General features: G+C 38.5%; 2 protein-coding genes across 4 annotated transcripts in view; one reads left to right on the top strand and one right to left on the bottom strand.

Annotated features, from left to right (window-relative positions):
- Positions 1 to 10,255, bottom strand: part of LOC128865962 (farnesyl pyrophosphate synthase-like) — a 61,498-nt gene extending 51,243 nt beyond the window's left edge. Inside the window, exon 1 of the mRNA XM_054106409.1 lies at positions 10,212 to 10,255. The gene's annotated coding sequence lies outside the window, so the exon portion shown is untranslated. The remainder of the gene's footprint in view (positions 1 to 10,211) is intronic.
- Positions 1 to 17,950, top strand: part of LOC128866020 (farnesyl pyrophosphate synthase-like) — a 51,639-nt gene that overhangs the window by 20,587 nt on the left and 13,102 nt on the right. The gene's annotated exons all lie outside the window — the stretch shown is intronic.

Raw genomic sequence — 17,950 nt, 5'->3', positions numbered from 1 at the left:
CTCTATCGACCGACTGAAATCTCCTTCCACGAAGGGGAAACTTCAACTTGGGAAACAAAAAGGAGTCGCACGGGGACATATCAGGTGAATACGGTGCTTGCACGATGGTATTTACTTGGAGTTTGGTCAAATAATCCAGCACAATTCGGGCTCGGTGCGATGGCGCGTTATCATCATGCAAAATCCAAGAATTGTTTGCCCACATTTCCGGCCGTTTGCATCGTACAACATCTCTCAAACGCTTCAAAACGGATTAATAATTTTCTTTATTGACTGTCTGGCGCGATGGAAAGTACTCATGGTGCACTACGCCTTGGCAGTCAACATCACCTTCCCGGTACTTTTTGATCATAGGGTATATACGATATATACTTATTAATAAGCGATTTAGCTCTGAAATATTACCAAAGTATCTACTTATCCAGTAGCTGACATTTTTCCAGCCCACAATTTATTACTATTTACTATTTCTTATCAACTACTTTTCTTATTATAGGAATGCTTCATCAGAAATTATGTTAAGTACCATTTGAAAAACTTCACGTGGTGCATCATCCGATGCGTTTTGAATAAGTTTTTTCATCCTCTTGTAAAATTCTTCCTCGTATTTGGCGTAGATATGGCGTATATTCAATTCTTCATAAAGTTGTTTAACACGAGCTAGCTTCTCGGGATCTGAAAAGGAAATGGGAACATTCATTTCAAATTCGTTATGTGATGTATGACCGACTTTTGATGAGTAAATGAAATTTTAAGTGCCGACTGGAGCTTCAAATTATTAATAGATTATTTTTTATACCAATATGCCCTGTTGTTGTTGTTGTAGCAGTAATACAAGCCCTGTCAGTGTAGTGTATATCCCCGGTCGTCTTCGTCTAGCTCATCTGAAGGTAGGCCCAGGTAATTTGCTGTTTCGACAGGTTGGGTCCAGAGGGAGAGGGATGTTAGATGGGTGGATTTTAAGGGGCATGTGAAAAGGTGATTAGTGTAGTGCAGGGTGCCTTCACATGCCGGACACATGTTTGGTATGTCGGGGTCATTTCTGGATAAGTAGGAGTTTAACCAGCTACAATGTCCAGAACTTGATTGTGCGGAGCTCTTCATCTGCTTTAGGTGGTTGTTGGACTCCGATTACGACATTCGGTGGTCGGGAGCTTACGAAGATGATGACGGTCTCCTGGTGAATGTCGTTCATTGTCTGTCTAAACACTGTCTGGTCCAGTAAATGTCTTATAGTTTTGTCCTGGATCTCGTCTGCGCAATTAAGAATGTGTCTCCTGACCTGCCTGGGAGGCGGTTCTAGCTCAAGCAAGTGTCTGCAAGGGTGAAACCTGCGGCAGGGCCCTAACAGGAACTGCTTCCTGTGCAGTTTATTGTGTTCCATTAGAGGGAGCATTTGTGCCTGTTTGTGAAGGTGTTGAAGAGGGTACATCAGGGGCCAACCCGTCGCTGTCCGAATAGCAGTGTTTTGGCAAGTCTGGAGCTTTGTCCACTGCGTGTCACTAGCGACCAGGCGACTAGACAGGCGCAGTATAGTTTAGAACCGGCCAACATTTCTTTGTCTTTGCCCCAAGTGCTGGCGCCAAGCGATTTGAGGACCTTGTTGCGATTTTGGCTCTAGTGGCAATTGCGGTTGTGTGTCTTAATAGTCGGATTTGGTGTGTCATCGACTTTTACCTTGAGTTTCAGTTTGACCTCCTTTGTCTAGGTGGTAAAGAGGGTCGAAATTTGGAGATTCCTCGCAGTGAAAAAGAGAGAAAGTCTGGTGAGATAATCGTTTACCTTGGCGCACAGGCCAATACGCCCTAAATCATGTTGCTCTTTGCCCTTTTCTTTAATGAGAAACTTTTTTTAATCCATAATTTTTGTTTACGTGGATATTTGTATCCTTTATGATTTTATTTCCCTGCTCATGTGTATGATTACACCTACCGTCTTGTCCATAGCATTCCTCTAAAATGTTTTTCTGTTCCGGGCTAGCTTTTTCCAAGAGTGATGCTACCAACCAGGTACACTTATTGGCCTGTATGTCTTCTGTGCCAGTTTTGCCAGTTTTGTGAGGATTTCCAAAGCAATCAAGGAAATCATTTTGCACTTGGAAGAAATGACCCAATTCAAATGTAATCGCTTTACATTCATCGTATACCTTCTGGTTTTTAACTCTAAACACAAACAGTTTAACAATTATCGCAAATTTTTAGAATTTCAGTTACCATTTGAATTTGTACTCACCCCGATAAGTGCATACCAGCAGCTACAGGTAAATAGAGCAAATGAGATGAAGTTTTGTGGTCCACAATCGCATTGCACGCCTCCATAGTGAAAGTGCTGACATTCCTTTTGCCAATGAGCATATCTATTGACTGTCCACGCAAACATTCAAAGTAACTTTCATGGAACAATTCTATCAGATCCATATAGCAATCCAGATGACGGAAGTGCTTTCTGAGCAATACATAGGTGGAATTCTCAATCATGAGCGCATCGTTCACAGCATTGAGACCAACGTATTCCAATGCATTCCAACACACCTGGCCCCGACGTGTGGTGCTCTTGTCCATAATGTCATCGAACATGAGGAGCGCGTAATGCAGCTACAGAGCGCATGAAAATGTAGGAAATCAGGTAATTTACCAATAACGTAGATATAACTAATAGAGATGCCTACCAGTTCAACACACCAGCCAAGTATGAGAGCCAATTTCAATTTTTCGGCAGTGAGTTCATTGCCCTTGACACAACATTTGTAAGTCAAAACGATGATTGGACCAGTTTTCTTGAGGTTCGTTGATATGTTATAATCCAAGGCCTATAAATTAATCAAGAAATATTGTAGTGGAGGGTGATTTAATTTGACTTCAGCTTAGAAAATTAGTACCTTTACCTTTCTAAACCATTTTGCAGCGTCCTTGTTATTGCTCTTACCAACTATCTCAGCAAGGTCACGCGCAATATCTGTAAATAAAGAAAATGTAGGTAGAATTGAATTTTTTTTCCTTGTTCTCTCCTCTCGGAAGCATAGGACCTCGACAAGACTCTTCCATCCTACACGGTTCTGTACTGTTGTTTTTGCACCGTCCCATGAGATGTCGGCATCTGCTAGTTCGCGCAGCCTCGGCCTTCTCCAAGTGTTTTTTGTTCGACCGCGACCCCTGCTCCCTTTGCGAGCTCCAGTCCAGTGCCGTCCTCGTGATGCTATCTGGTGGTTTTCTTAATGTGGGACCTATCCATCGTCACTTTCTGCGTTTGATTTGCTTAAGGATGGGTTCCTCGTTCGTTAATCTCCACACTGCATCGTTACTGATGGCGTTTGGCTAGAATATTGTGCAGATGATGCGGAGACGTTTGTTCGAGAGATTGTAGCCTCTGTGTCTAGTGTTAGAGACCAGCCATGTTTTGCTTCCGTACAACAATACGGACTTCACGTGGGAACCGAAGAATCGTAGTTTAGTGCGCCTGGAGATTTGCGAGCTCCCCCATGCTGAAAGCCGCCCTTGCTTTGTTTAGCCTGGAGTTAACATCTTCATCTGCTCCACCATCTGCCGTGATGATGCAGCCGAGGTAGCAGAAGCTTTCAAAGAATTCTACCGGCATCACTCAACCAATATCTGCCTTGCGTTATTGTGGTAAACTCTCTCGATTGCATGTCAGAGACTTTGTGAGAGAGGAGGCAGATGTCATCGGCGAAGTCCAGGCCCTCGAGATGTCTGGTAAAGCTCCATACGATGCATTTTTTGTGCAGAGTCAGTTAGCTCATGACGTCATCAAGGATGACGGCGAAGAGAAGGGGCGACAACCTTGGGGACAACCTTGCCTTACCTTAATTGAATTGAAATTAGCAACATTTTTTCCTCTGTTGTAGGACAATCGTGGTTCTCCAAACTAAGACAAAATTATTTAAGCAGGGTGTTTTCCCCCATTACGAATGCTTAAATGTAATTTTTTGTGCATAATTTCATGACGGAAGAGGCCTAAAAGTTGGGGTGCAACCTGAGCGCCTTAGGAATGACAGCCATTTTTACTTTTTATCTTACCTCACTACGAAGATGTATCTAACAAACACTTTAACATATAATAGGACTATGAATAAGTTCGTGCGGTTTTTTTCGAAATTTGAAACTTTATTGACGTAAAATGGTTACAAATTTAATATTCAAAATATTGTCCATCGCTTACTACTACTTTTTCCCATCTTTCTGGCAATTCACGGATTCCCTTTGTGAAAAATTCGGTCGGTTTTGCCGCAATCCACGAATCGATCCATTTTTTGACTTCATCGTAATTACGGAAGTGCTGGTCAGCCAGGCCATGTTGCATCGATCGGAAGAGATAGTAATCGGATGGCGCAAGGTCTGGACTATACAGCGGGTGGGGTAGGACATCCCATTTGAGCGTTTCTAAGTATGTTTTGACCACTTGTGCAACATGTGGCCGAGCATTGTCATGTTGCAAAATAACTTTGTCGTGTCTATCGGCGTATTGCGGCCGTTTTTCTCGCAGTGCTCGGCTCAAACGCATCAATTGTCGTCGGTAGACATCCCCCGTAATCGTTTCATTCGGTTTCAGTAGCTCATAATACACAACACCCAGCTGGTCCCACCAGATACACAGCATAACCTTCAGGCCATGAATATTCTGCGCCGACGTCGATGTTGAAGCATGGCCAGGGTATCCATACGTTGCCCGACGTTTTGGATTGTCGTAATGGACCCACTTTTCATCGCCAGTCACAATTCGATGCAAAAAACCCTTTCTTTTGTGCCGTTGAAGCAGTTGTTCGCATGCCATAAAACGGCGTTCAACGTCTCTTGGCTTCAATTCATACGGCACCCAATGGCCTACCTTTCGGATCATTCCCATGGCTTTTAAACGTTTGGAAATGGTTGATTGATCAACTCCCAAAGTTTTTGCAACCTCTTCTTGCGTTTGAGCCGGATCTTGATCGAGCAATTCCTCCAATTCGGTATCCATGAACTTTGGCGGCGCACCCTCGCGTTCTTCGTCTTCCAAGCCAAAATCACCACTTTTAAAGCGTGCAAACCACTTCTGGCACGTTCGCTCAGATAGAGCATGCTCACCATAAACTTCCACCAAGATACGATGACTTTCGGCTGCTTTTTTCTTCATATTAAAATAATGAAGAAGAATTCCCCGCAAAAACACATTATTTGGCACGAAATTCGACATTTTCAAGTGTGGTAAAAATATTGTTGTTTACGCTTCAAATAAAAAACTTATACTGACGTTTGTGCCTTACGACAGTAGCTCTCCAATGAATGTTTGGAAATGTGGATCGATGGAATAATAATCAAGTTACGCCATCTGTTGTAAAACCGCACGAACTTATAAATAGACCTATTATTTTAATGGAGAAGCCAATAGAATGATCCACTAGGTAACATTCAAAATTGTGCTTATTTTTTATCAGACACCTAAACGGCGTTGGAAAAGCAAAACAAAAAGAACTTTTTAAAAATCATAAAGAGCTAACGTTTTTGAAAGCATAGCAAAGCGCATTCGCCTTGAAGCATACCGCGCCTTAATTTTTTTGCAAACTTTTGAAATAATTTATTTTCAAGGCTTACTTGAATGCTCCGCTAATAAAAATTAAAATCTTGAGAAACTGTGAAACGTTGGAAAAAAAGTTCAAGTTCAAAAAACATATACAAACCAAGATAGTAAATAGAGCTTAAAATTTGAGGCAGTTTTTCAGATTAGATAACCGAGAGTCGATATATGTCAAAATAGTTCCACGGCAAGACTTTCGTTTTTTTCAATAAACAGCGTCAACCAAATAACCGTATTTTTTTAGAAAACAAATACAAAATGTGTAGCAGCCTTGACTGAGACTGATTAAATGTGTTAAGTACACAAATTTAAGTATTTAAAAAATATAAAAACTTCGTTAATCGCTGAATTTTTTTGCACCTAGAGGTTATGTCCTGTCTACTGAGGGACGACCGGTATAAGAAAAATCTGTTTCTCTTATTTGAGGTTTCAGTCTATAGCCTACCGAATGGCACCCACGCGTCAAGGAAAGCTCTGACTAACATTCTGGAGGGATCTGTTAATTTACAGTCGTACACCTCTTGACTATTGCATAGCTGAAAGGTTCTAAGCTTTACATTTATGGATATAAAAGTATGTATGAATGTACCTGAATATGCGTCCATAAATTCACGGTTCTCTTCATTCGATATCTTTAAACCTGGGTAAGGATTTTCCATTGTTGTACAGGCTCTAAAGAAAGTATCAAAAATATCCAATATGAGGAGAATTGAGAATATCAAATACATAGTTTCGGAAAATATACAAGTATATACACGTACAGTAAGTGGCTATGAAATGACGAGACATACCCTGCAAAGCCTTTTATTTTCTACATAAATATTCATTTATTATCATTCTACAATACTCGATGCGAGCTGCGGACGGTCGCCGCTTTCTTTTTCACACCTTTGACGGACAACTTTCAATACAGATTTCAGCTTAGGAAACAAATAATAGCGATTTGTGAATACAGTTTTGTAAGCCAAATTTGTGGAAAGGTACATTCTTCCCGTGGGAATTCAATGATGAATTTTAAAGCGTTCACGATATGCCTATTTTTTGGCAATAAAACATTTTTCGGTTGCTCATCTTAGTGTGAATTTAATCGTTTGAAATCGCCTTCAAATTCTCTTGCTTTTTCTTAATCACCCCAGAGGAAGACTTATAATTTTTGTAAATGGCGTCGTATGTCAATCATATTTGACTTCTGTGCACTAGACAACTCCAGCACACAAAAAGGCAAGCAATGGAGCGCGTGAAGGTCCAATACAAATTTGCATCACTCAAAATCATTTTTTATTTAGTAAAAAAGTTATTCAAAAACAAAATTGGATGATTTATTTGGGAATATTAACAAATATAGAAACACTCTCCACATGATAACCGGCTAACACAGTCTTAAGGGGTCCCGGTGGTCTAGAATTAAAAAAAAATCGATCTTTTGTTGTTTGATATTTCGAAAGTATAGGCTTTTAAGAATCTATTATGAAATTTTAGGAAGGATATTCCCAGTATTTTCGATTCTACAGCCGTTTTAGCAGGTAGACTCAGATTCATTACCCGACGGCATCAATGGCCGCATTATCCACTCTCAAAACATTCAACTCAATTATCTCAAAACGGCTTTTATCGGTCTGGTGTTGTCAAGAAAAGAAAAACTATTCAACCGAATCGTCGAAATTTTAATGTGTTGTTCACAACATAAATGGCTATGGCCCGTACTATAATCATTTTATTGTTTCAATTATTTCGTATTTTTTAATTAAAAAACTGAAAGAAACCCCATTTTTATAGTGTCAAATTCAAAACCGCTCCATTTTGTGAATTTTTGTTTTTTTCTAGTACGCAAAAGTAGCTAGTCATAGTCTAGTAGCTGCAGTCATACTGATTAATAATCTGTTTGGTTTTTGTGTTTCAGATAAATAGAAGAGACAAAATGGACAATACCGTCCAGGTCTAATTTTTCGGAAGGTCCACTTCAGCGCCGTTTTTTAAATTAAAAAAAAAACTTTTTTTTTCATTTTTGTATGTAAAAGAAGTTAACTAAAAAGTTTAAAAATTTAACTATCGTTTTTAATTTTTTTTTATTGTAAGAAAAAAATTCTGAAAATACCCTAAATTTTCGAGCTCTAGGCTACCGGGGCCTCTTAATGCTTTCCACTATCACGAAATTATTGCACAATCGAAATCCACTCTGGGCATGAAACGTCAAATGCTGTTTCAGATCCCCGTTTTCACTTCTGACCTGGCGTTCGAAGGTGGCAATGGGTGTAATTGTATTTGTAGATGTAGATGTAGATGTACGTGCTTACAGATGTAACTCATATTGTATGTTGCATGAGCTTCATGGTGGATTCGTAATCAGATATGCAATTGTCTCTTACCGCGCTGATTTTCCAATGTGTTGTGATTTTGGCGGCTGAGCAAAAGTTGTATGATTGGCGGGGGCACAACATGCGCCAATAGTTGCGCGGACAGTAGAATATATCTGTGGCCATCTGCGTACTTTCGAAAGCATTTTCGATGTGGTTTCCTATGAAATAGCAATTACAATATATTTAGTAAATGGTAGTTGTGAATATTTTCTTATAAATATTCCACAAATTTTTTTATGTTACCAGGCTAATTCATACTTGGGTCAGAATTGCTGTAGTAAACTCAATTAGTGAAATTTGTCTATTCTCAGATATTTACGTAAGTAAATTAATTAATTAATTTTTTGTCTCCTTTATGTTTTAGGAAAAAATATGTTTTTCAAAATTTTTAAATTTTTTTTTTTTTAAATATGTTTTTCTTTATAATTTTTGAGGAAATTAAATTTTTGTTCATTTTTGAAAGACAAATTTTTAAATTTTTTATTAATATTTGTACAACTTCGACTAAGCTCTGTAATCGCTGCAAGTTTCCCTGTACGTACAGTAAATCGGTGAAGTCAAGGCGTATCTACTAAAGGGTAAGGCGAATTGAACACTGAAGGTGGCGTCTTCCCAAAACAGTTACTTTAGTTTTTGCGATTGCGACACGCCTGACATTAGACTCCTTACCAATACAAAGCAAACAGAAGGAGGAGAAATGGCGTGTTTGTGAAAATTCAGTGAATGTCTTGTTAATATTGTAATTTGTGTCCTTTAATCTAAACAAACTAATGAAAAGGAAGTGTCGCTTCTTAAATTGTGAAAGCACGAATTATAAAAATGTATACGGATGACGTCGTGGCAAGAAAGTGTGTATGTGTGTGTGTCTAATTTCTTGCGTTTGGTAGTTTCTTTTTCACCTATTCTTCCTCTTCACAAACAAGTAATTCCCTTTCAATTTGTTTGTTTATTCATGGAGACTACCCAGCCAGTTCGGAAGAATCAGAAGAAGAATGTGCAAATTAGTATACTTGTAATGGAAACGCTCTTGAATATACCAAAATAGATGAAGAGCTTCCCAGTATCTTCTCTCTACCACCCACTGACCATGGTTTCTTAAGATCCCCTGATAAAAGGTGTTTGGTAGCTAAGTTCCTAACGCTCATGCGAGATTTGAATGGAAAATGTGACTAGACATTTTATCAATCTTAAGACAAAACCGACATTCCGTGTCAGTTGACAAACCTCTTCGCGGCGTGCGGAATAACACTCTATTAGGTAACCAGTAAGTAGCCTGATGCTACCTAATAATTTGATGTCCTTTCTGCCGAGCGAGCAGTGAGAAACTGCTTTCTGTCTGATGTCTTCCTACTACCCATTAGTACTTATCCGTGTTGGATTTACCACTCAGTTACGACGCCCTTGGCTAATGCTTTTTTGCAGTTCGAGAGAGAACTCGTTGCCTACACTGCCACTGTGATCAGGTACCAGTCAAACACTACAGTATGTACTTTTCCCAGAAACTGAAGGAGGTTTTATCACTCATTAATGAGCTTAGATAGAACTTTCTCAAGATTTAGGCTGGTGCTGAATGAGAGAACTAGCATCTCAATCTGAAGCAAGTTAGACCACATGTCCATCTCGATGGAAAGCTTGAAGCCAGGATTGTTGGACCTGCCCCAAGTCCTGATTCATTATTCATTTGGTTGTGCTTTATTCTCCTTACGCAGGTATCTGAAGTCAAGAGGGCGGGAGACTTCTGGCCGCAGAATATTGCTTGGTAAATATAAGCACAAATAAATCTCCTAAGTCAATGTGTCAGGAATTAAACTAAGTTTACAACACACAAATTTTCCACGGAATAATTGTTTGAATTTCATAGTTTCGTTTGATGTTGCTGCTACCGGTAGAGAAATGTGAGCTAGTGAGCCCTTAGAGCGATACGGCGAGGCAACTTCTCACTGGCGGACTATGACCGATAGAGAGGTCAATTCTTAGAGTTCATTTATCCATAGTATGGCTGCCTTTTGTAGTACTTTTCGCTCCCTTACTAAAGTAGTCGTAAGTAATGATTGAATGGACGATCTCACCCTAAATATTTTCTATTAACTTTGTGCTAAAAATCCATGTCTGAACAAAATTTCTTCAGTGGGTCCATTTAGGACATGATACATCAAACAATAGAAATTTGTTTCTAATATTATTCGCTCCTTGTTTACCTTTACATTTATTGCCCAAAATGCAAGATCACTGCTACTTATCCACTTTATGATGATGGCGATCACTTTTTGATCTTTTTCAACTCAATTGTCACTATCGCGTTTCCCGTTAGCATTTGTTATGCCAATGTTTTATCGGTTTTATCCTAAATTTTTAAAAGTAGAAACCCCGCAAATGTGTAATGCACCGAAAGCAAATTATTACTGCGAGAATATGAAACTTGACCGCTATAAAATAAAGCCAAGCTCAAGTCCACCCGATGCGCGCAATCTAATGGCAACAGCGGGGAAAGTTTGCATTTTACGTATGAGCTTCAAACTGAATTAATAAGATTTATATTTTCGAATTATTTTGCTATAAATATTTGCCTCAAGATATTATATTTTTACAACCATAGATTTCCATATTGTACTCGTATGTCAAAAAGGAATGCCAATGTGATTATTAAATCAAATTACTAATAAATAACAATTTTTATAACTCTAGTCTCTAACTTGGTTATTAAGATGAAATCTTTTACGACTTTCAATCAGTTTATAGGTTTTTTGTTAAACCTAAACATAATAGGGGTATTCACATAAATTTCTTTACTTCGACGGTTTGTTACTGTGAGTTGCTTTGATTGAAGGTAAATTTATTTATTTATTTATTTACAAACGTTAAATAATAATACTAATACTAATATTCACAATACGCTAAATCTTGGAAAAGACCCATGAAAGGAGAATCGACACACACCATCTTTTCGTCGACTTCAAAGCTGCATTCGACAGTACGGAAAGGAGTTACCTGTATGGCGCTATGTCTGAATTTGGTATCCCCGCAAAACTAATACGGCTATGTAAGATGACGTTGCTCAACACCAGCAGCGCCGTCAGAATTGGGAAGGACCTCTCCGAGCCGTTTGATACCAAACAAGGTTTCAGACAGGGTGACTCGCTGTCGTGTGACTTCTTTAACCTGATGTTGGAGAGCATCGTACGAGCCGCAGAACTTAATCGCTCAGGCACAATATTTTATAAGAGCGTACAATTGTTGGCGTATGCCGATGATATTGATATCATCGGCCTTAACAACCGCGCTGTCAATTCTGCCTTCTCCAAACTGGATAAAGAGGCAAAGCGAATGGGTTTGGTGGTGAACGAGGACAAAACGAAGTACCTCCTGTCTTCAAACAAACAGTCGGCGCACTCGCGTATCGGCACTCACGTCACTGTAGACAGTTATAATTTCGAGGTTGTAAAAGACTTCGTTTATTTAGGAACCAGCATTAACACCGATAACAATGTCAGCCTTGAAATCCAACGTAGAGTCTCTCTTGCCAACAAGTGCTACTTTGGACTAAGTAGGCAACTGAGCAGTAAAGTCCTCTCTCGACGAACAAAACTAACACTCTACAAGACTCTCATCATGCCCGTCCTAACGTATGGCGCAGAAGCTTGGACGATGATAACATCCGATGAAGTGACGCTTGGAGTGTTCGAGAGAAAGATTCTGCGTAAGATTTTTGGACCTTTGGACGTTGGCAACGGCGAATATCGCAGACGATGGAACGATGAACTGTATGAGCTTTACGACGACATAGACATAGGGCAGCGAATAAAGATCCAGCGGCTTCGTTGGCTGGGTCATGACGTCCGAATGGATACAAACGCTCCGGCTTTGAAAGTATTTGATGCCGGACCAGCTGGTGGTAGCAGAGGAAGAGGAAGGTCTCATCTGTGTTGGAAAGATTAGGTGGAGAAGGACTTGGCTTCACTTGGTGTGTCCAATTGGCGCCGGTTAGCACGAGAAAGAAACGACTGGCGCGCTTTGTTAATCTCGGCCAAAATCGGGTAAGCGGTTATCGCGCCAATTAAGAAGAAGAAATAATGATACAATTATTCTTAAAACGAGCTCTGGCTGCCAGGACCTCGCTGATGTAAAAATAAAAGGCAATTAGCTTGCACTATGTTAAAACTAGAATAATTACGTAAGTGAAAAAAACATCAAATACATTTTTTCAATCCTGATTGAACTAGGAATTCTGACTTGTTTGATATAATTTCATATTTTACCGTTAATTCATTCTAATCAACTTTTTTCGAAATGAGTCAAAACAAAGAACAAAATAAAAAATCCCTTTTCACAAGCCAAAATATTTTCAGCGATTATTTTTGCTTCTGTAGTTGGCTCAATGCATGCCAAAACCAATTAAAAAGGTAAAAAATTAAAAATATACAAGTATACCTGCGATACTTAAAAATTAATTGTAAATGTGGAGCATTTGCCGGTGGTGCCCAAACGAAGGTGTAACTTTTTTAATCCTTTTTTTTTGTTATATCCATAAATCGATAGAAATTTAAATTTTAGAAATCTTCCGCTGAAGTCGTTAGCTATAGTAGAAATATGTTTAATTCTCGTCCAAAGTCGAAAAAGGACTGGCCTGAGTGCCCAACGGAGTAAGTCTCGGCGGCCTTAAACGTAAGTAGAAAACAACAAAAAAGTATGGAAATAAATTTTGTAGCTTTTTTTTAAACGATTAGAGAGCAATTTGAAAAATCTAATTATTCATGTCTCTTGTGCTTGCCGGCGATGTCATATATGTATGAGTATACAAAATGAAAACAAAAACAATCTTTCAAAATCAAAACTTACAGATAATTTTTCTTCAGCAATTTTTTCTTCTGCATTTTTTCTTAAAGCAAAATAGAAATATATACCTGTCTATATAACATGAATAAACTGTAATATTCTAAAAAAATAAATGTATACAGGGTGCGGTATGAAAACATTGAATGACTTTGAAAAAAAAAACAAGTGATTTGTATAAGTGAGTTATTTTTATGTTATTTATTAAATCAGGTGATCTGGGGGCCAGTCGATGTCGTCTCTTTTTGACACTAGACGTCCCGGAAATTTTCGTTGCAGAAATTCAATTGTTGCATTCGCAGTGTGGCATGGCGCACAGTCTTGTTGAAACCTTTCTCACGCATTTGCGGGCAGTCATAATGAGCCAACATCCATTGATATCGGTTTCCATAGACCGTTTCGATTTCTCGTTAAAAATATGGCCCAATGAAGGTTGTGGCGCAAATGCCGGCCCAAATAGTTACTTTCCGGCCATACAATGGCGTTTCATGGATCTCGTGTGGATTCTCAGTTCCCCAAATGCGCTAATTTTGTTTATTCATGCTGCCAGAGAGGTTAAAATGTGCCTCGTCAGTCATTAAAATTTGCTTCCAAAAATTGGGTTCAGTGTCAACCATTCGAGCGACTGTTTGGTCGTATTCCAAGCGACGTGAATGGTCTGTCGGCAATATTCTTTGTGTGAATTGCACTTTATACAGAAACAAATTTAAATCATCTTTTAAAATTCGACGCATTGTGGTTTCACTGACGCCAAAATGCTGAGCGCAATGACGATACGACACTGTTGGCTCCTGGACAACGCTCTCCCTCACTGCTTCAACAAGTTCATTCGAACGTATTGGTCGTTGATGAACGGCATGTTGACGATATCCTACTGTCCCGTGCTCTAAAAAATTCGACACCGAGCCACGAATAGTATTGTCAGACGGTCCCTCTTTGCCGCGATACTTTTTCCGATATGCGCGTTGAGTTAGAACAATAGAACGACTATTTTCGATGTATAGCGTCACTATTTTAGCGCGTTGTTTCGGTGTAAAGCGAACCATGGTTGAAATTGTACTGAATTGACGTATCGAAAACATTTATGTTGAAGTCGATCGATTGGTCAAAGTCAAAGTTATTAAGTGTTTACATACCGACATAAAATATGGCGCACCCTGTATACCTAACAAAACGTTTATCTCCCAAAATTAAACGGAGTTAATCTAGCGTTAGCCCAACAAGCAAAATACTAAGGTGCTATCCTTAATACCAAGCACAGCTGGAGGTCCCATGTAGAATACATGGTGAAGAAAGCTCATATAGTACTTTACACATGCAATAAAATGTTGGGTAAAAATTGGGGTCTTCAACCAAAATTAATCAATTGGTCCTACACAGCCATTGTAAGGCCAATAATAACATATGCGGCACTAGTCTGGGGACCCGCTATGAAAAAGAAATACAACCAAACCAAGCCAAACAAGATACAAAGAACAGCATGTATCTTAACCATAGGAGCGCTTAGCACCAGTCCTACTGAAGCGCTTAACGTGATAACACATCTATTACCACTAGACTTACACATAAAACCAATCGCCACATGCAGCGCGGTAGCACTCAGAGATGTAGGAAGCTGGACAACAAAATCGTACGGTCCCAGCAAAATCCTCCTACCGGGACCCTCACTGCTCAAAAACAAATCAGACTTCACAATACCCGATCACAACTTCAAGAAAGACTTTACGGAACGTTTTTCCCCGAGAGCCGAATGGAGGAAAAGGAAAGTGATTGGTAAATTCGATGTCGAAATCTACACTGACGGTTCCAAAATGAACTGTGGTGTGGCAGCTGGCCTCTATTCAAACCCGCTCAACTTTTCCAAATTAATTTGACTTCCTGACTATGCCAACGCATTCCAGGCAGAACTACTAGCAATCAAGGAAGTAGGCAAATCACTAAAACACTACAAAGATTGGTGCAAGAGTAGCTATATTTTCAGACACTCAAGCAGCTATCAGGGCCTTAAATCCCAATTTCATTTAATCCAAACTAATTTTACAGTGTAGAGAGGAACTAGAATTGCTTGGTCATTGGCCTCAAATTATTCTGATATGGGTTCTTGGTCATAGATAAAGGGTAATGAATGAGTGATAATGGCCAACATACAACATCCAGTGGGCGAATTACCGTTAGGATGCTCTCGCCCAAACATCTCAAGTATCAGTGCAGCACTTACAGATTATTGGAAGGTAGGGGATCATGCAGCCAGACTCGGCCATCCTTTCAATCCAATCGGCAGAAGCTGTCAGGCGGAGATGGGGAAAGAAATTCCTTTTCACTATTTATGCGAATGTCCAAGTAACAAGACTTCGTTCTTTCGGTACGTCTTTCTTGCAGCCATATAATGAAATCTCAGACATAAACATAAAAAATTTACTGATATGCTTGGATCTCACGAAATGAATCTGAAACAAAAACAAAAAAAACACGACATTACACGAGATCAGTGGTAGTAAAACGGCGCTACTCGCTAATGGGAATTATTTCAGTAGAAACACTCAACCACTTCCACAACAACAACAACAACCTAACTAGCGTTCGAAAAAACATTTTTTAAGCAATTAATTACTACTACTGTTAAAATTCGCGTTTATATATAATTAATTTTACTACTTAATCGGAGCCAACATAAATTACTATTTAACTGCATTTCATTGTTTACCGGTCAACTGACGTAAAATATAATATAAAATAAGCAAACTGCAATGGGATAATAAAAATATCTACCATTGTCATAGGTGAAATAAGTGGCTGTATAAATGTACGATTTAGTTATTTCTTGTCTATTTAAGTTCATTTTTAAGATCTGTGGTAGGCAATTTATTAACGCTTGATGTGGCATAGTAATCATAACCGCCGTATTTTGTTAAGTGCTAAGTTTATTAAGTTTAGTTTGGCAGTTAGTGTCGCAACTGTGCGTGAACGTTTGGTGCAACACAAATTATTCCGAAGAAGTCCACGAAAAGTACCGCGATTGTTTTAGCGATCCCAAGATTAGTGGCAAAATAGGCACAGATATACAGGATAATAAGTGTTCCTGGTTGGCGGTGACGTGCATGCAGCGAGCTAGTCCGGAGCAGAGAGCTATTATGGAGGAGTGTTATGGGAAAAATGGTCAGTATTAAGGTGGACACATTAACAGCAAATCCTGAATAGTAGCTGTTTTACTAATAATGAATAAATAAATGCTATAACATCAGAAATTTCAAAAGAACCCATTTACGAAACGAACGAATTAATAAATTTTCTAGTGTTGTACATTTTCTAATACTGTTTATTATATTCATATGGAATATTTGAAAACATAAGAAAATATTCATATCTGTGCGAGTTTTTACATTAGGATGGTCAAAAAAACATTTTCTTTCTTCCAAATTTATTCTATAGCCAAAAAATTGGCACCTATTTGTTTTTATGTAGTGTTTACACGTTTCGCCAATCCTTAGCTCCCTTCACATATTCCGAATATATTGTATCTTCCATTGACCGAGGTCGATCGCGGATGCCCAAAACTGCCCATTTCGTGATTCTTTGTCAGATTTTAATTACAAATATGTAAGAATTATTAAGTTTTTTTTTAATTAAATTAAAATTTTTTGTTTTAAATAAATATTAAAAAGTTTTTTGTTTAAAAAAAAAAGTTTTTTTTGTGTAAAAAAAATTTAAAAATTTAAAAAAAAATTTAGTTTTTTTAAAAACAGTATTTTTTAAGTTTTTTTTTTAAAGTAAAAAAGTTTTTTTTTTAACAAAAATCAAAAAGTTTTTTTTTCAATAAGAATAAAAAGCTTATTTTATGCACCGGATAAACCATCCTAATGCAACACATAAAGGGTTTTCCAATAACAGGTGTTATTTTGAATAGCCGAAATAGCGGGCGGCAGATGTCACTTTAGAAGCTGTCATTTTTTAATATTTGACAAGTAGAAACTACGCCATTAATAAAAACAACGCATTGAAATTATTAAAATTCACTATAAAAATGGTGAAAATTTGGCAGAGACGGTTCGCAAAACTCGAACATTTTTGGGTCATCGTGAAGCACCTTGTCGGACCGCAATACAGAAATTGGTGAGAAAATTTGAGCTGTTGGGACAAGTTAGTGATGTGAAGAATAAAAGCCGTGCACGTCGCTCAAGAACAGCCGAAAATATTGCTGTTGTTGCCGAAAGTGTTGAAGAAAACCAAGGTTTGTCCATTCTCCGACGTTCTTTGGAATTAGGCATTCCACAAACGTCATTACGCCATATTTTTCATAAAGATTTGGGTCTTAAGGCTTATAAAGTCCAGTTAACACAAGAACTCAAGCCGGGCGATCAACAACAACGTCGTGTCTTTGCTGATTTGGTCGTTGAAATGCATGAAAATGATCCGGAATTCCATCGTGAAATCATCTTGGATGATGAGGCCCATTTCCACCTCGGTATCTTCGTCAACAAGCAAAATTGTCGTATATGGGGCTCCGAAAATCCAAGAGTTATTGTTGAAAAGCCTCTCTATCCTCAACGTGTGACTGTTTGGTGTGGTTTATGGTGGGGCGGAGTCATTGCGCCTTCCTTTTTCGAAAAAGAAGCTGGAGTAACGGTTACGGTGAATGGATTGCGCTATCGAGAGATATTTAACAATTTTTTATGGCCGGAATTGGATGGTATTAATCTGGACAACGTTTATTTTCAACAAGATGGCGCTACGTGCCACACAACCATTTATCTTTTATCCAAATAACACCTCTTATTGGAAAGCCCTTTATAATAAAGTGAGACTTTGCAGCTCAGGCAAGATGACTATGTAACTTTTTAATACCAGATCAAAACCAATCTGCCAATATTTGCGCCAAAAATTGGGATATACATAAAAATTGGGCAACTTCGCTATGCTTCTATCTCACGATCATTTTTAAAAATGTTAAGGGGGAGCACCGCTGTGATTTTTCAAAAAAAATCAATTTTTGCATTTTCTTAAAGTAGATATATTCAAAAAACAACTATGTAAAACAAATTTTTACTTAAAATCTTGAAAATTGACGAAGTTATACCCAATACAATGAGGGCAGGTAGTGAGTTACAGCGGCCAATGAAAACTTTAAACGCGTTTTTCTCAAAACGACTTTTTTGAACACGGTGACCTCGATTTCTCGAAGACTTATGAACCGATTT

This window comes from Anastrepha ludens, chromosome 6 (assembly GCF_028408465.1).
Source record: "Anastrepha ludens isolate Willacy chromosome 6, idAnaLude1.1, whole genome shotgun sequence".
NCBI lineage: Eukaryota > Metazoa > Arthropoda > Insecta > Diptera > Tephritidae > Anastrepha > Anastrepha ludens.
The sequence above is the reverse complement of the archived record's forward strand: the minus strand, read 5'-3'. Positions and strand labels throughout refer to the sequence as shown.